The sequence below is a fragment of the Orbicella franksi genome, unplaced genomic scaffold, assembly GCF_964199315.1.
Source record: "Orbicella franksi unplaced genomic scaffold, jaOrbFran1.1 SCAFFOLD_299, whole genome shotgun sequence".
NCBI lineage: Eukaryota > Metazoa > Cnidaria > Anthozoa > Scleractinia > Merulinidae > Orbicella > Orbicella franksi.
Genome location: NW_027671087.1, coordinates 22,501 through 25,000, shown reverse-complemented (window position 1 = coordinate 25,000; position 2,500 = coordinate 22,501).

Below are 2,500 nucleotides of genomic sequence, written 5' to 3'. Positions count from 1 at the left end.
TGGGACGTGGCTGTCAATTTTTTTTAAAGTCCAAAAGGCTCCCCTCGCTTGGGACCTGGCAGTGAAAATTTTTTCTAAGTCCGAAAGGCTCCTCTCGTTTCACGGTGAAACGAGGGGAGCCTTTTGGCCTTAGAAAATTTGACCGCCCGGTCCCAAACGACGGGAGACTTTCTGGACTTAGAGTTATTTGACCAGAAACATCTCAAAGGCAAAGAGGGGAGCCCTTTTGACTTGCACTAACATGACCTCGAACGAGGGGAGCCTTTTGGGACTTAGAGTTAGGTAACGGTTAGCTTAGGGTTAGGGTTAGGGTAGCTTAGCGTTAGGCCTAGGTAGGCTTAGCGTTCGGTTAGGGCTTAGGTAGGCTTAGCGTTCGGTTAGGCCTAGGTAGGCTTAGCGTTAGGTTAGGCTTTAGGTAGGCTTAGCGTTAGGTTAGGGTTAAACTTGGCTAAACTTGGCGCCTGCACGTAACTCGAGCTGGCCAATAGGTTGGCGCAAAAAGTTTTGAAATGGTGAAAATCTTAATTGTGCTTATAGAATAGGGGACTGACGCCCACTTTTAAGATAGTGGTGCACACCCCCGTTAATTATGATGTGAGAGCGCCAAACTTGGCGCCTGCACGTAACTCGAGCTGGCCAATTGTTTCGCGCAAAACGTTTTGAAAATGGTGAAAATCTTAAGAGTGCTTATGGTATATGGGCACTAACGCCCAGTTTTAAGATAGTGTAGCAAAATCCCCTTAACGATGATGTGACAGCGCCAAACTTGGCGCCTGCACCGTAACTCGAGCTGGCCAATAGTTTGCCGCAAAACGTTTTGAAAGTGGTAAAAATCTTAAGGGTGCTTATAGATTAGGGGGACCGACGCCCAGTTTTAAGATAGTGTAGCACACCCCCCTTAACGATGATGTGACAGCGCCAAACTTGGCGCCTGCACGTAACTCGAGCTGGCCAATAGTTTGCCGCAAAAAGGTTTGAAAATGGTGAAAATCTTAAGGGGTATATGGGCACTAACGCCAGTTTTAAGATAGTGTAGCAAATCCCCTTAACGATGATGTGACAGCGCCAACTAACTTGGCGCCTGCACGTAACTCGAGCTGGCCAATTGTTTCGCGCAAAACGTTTTGAAAATGGTGAAAATCTTAAATGCTTAGTTTATGGTATATGGGCCCTAACGCCCAGTTTTAAGATAGTGTAGCAAATCCCCCTTAACGATGATGTGACAGCGCCAAACTTGGCGCCTGCACGTAACTCGAGCTGGCCAATAGTTTGCCGCAAAACGTTTTGAAAATGGTGAAAATCTTAAGGGTGCTTATAGATAAGGGGGACCGACGCCCAGTTTTAAGATAGTGTAGCACACCCCCCTTAACGATGATGTGACAGCGCCAAACTTGGCGCCTGCACGTAACTCGAGCTGGCCAATAGTTTGCCGCAAAAAGGTTTGAAAATGGTGAAAATCTTAAGGGTGCTTATAGATAAGGGGGACCGACGCCCAGTTTTAAGATAGTGTAGCACACCCCCCTTAACGATGATGTGACAGCGCCAAACTTGGCGCCTGCACGTAACTCGAGCTGGCCAATAGTTTGCCGCAAAAAGTTTTGAAAATGGTGAAAATCTTAAGGGTGCTTATAGAATAGGGGGACCGACGCCCAGTTTTAAGATAGTGTAGCACACCCCCCTTAACGATGATGTGACAGCGCCAAACTTGGCGCCTGCACGTAACTCGAGCTGGCCAATAGTTTGCCACAAAAAGTTTTGAAAATGGTGAAAATCTTAAGGGTGCTTATAGAATAGGGGGACCGACGCCCAGTTTTAAGATAGTGTAGCACACCCCCCTTAACGATGACGTGACAGCGCCAAACTTGGCGCCTGCACGTAACTCGAGCTGGCCAATAGTTTGCCGCACAAAGTTTTGAAAAAGTGTAAAATCCCAATTTTGCGCTCTTTAGGGTGTGGTCTTTGAGCTTCGGGTTTTCGTCGGGAAATTTCGGCAATCATCGGTCATCTTCGTGGAAATCTCTTCGTTTTCGTAACTCTGACATGCAGACGCACGTTTGGAATGCCATGGGGAGCGCTTTGGAGCAGTTTCGAAAAATCGAAATTTTCGACATTTTTCTAAGTGTCTAAACTTGGTTGGGGGAATAGACGGTTTCGGGTTATAATGTAGGGCAGGCATCGGGAAAGACCGAAAGAGCAATTGAGCTGTATCGGTCCGTAACAGTAAGCCCTGCTCGGTAATGTGTTCTCGGGTAGGAAAGGAGGGTATTTGGAGGAAAAAGGAGCAAAGTCGACCAAACTTGCTCGGTCGGTAGCATGAAATGACTGAACTTGAAGCCAAGTTGTCTCGGTGTGGACAACGAGAGAACGGATGGATGTTGTACCTGATGGCCTTTGGCCAAGAATAGCGGCTTAGATTCGGAAGAATCATTCTTCCCCGATGTATCTTGTCGGCATTCCGTGCACTTGGCTGTCTCACTGGTATGCCGGAAGCTTACTAGGG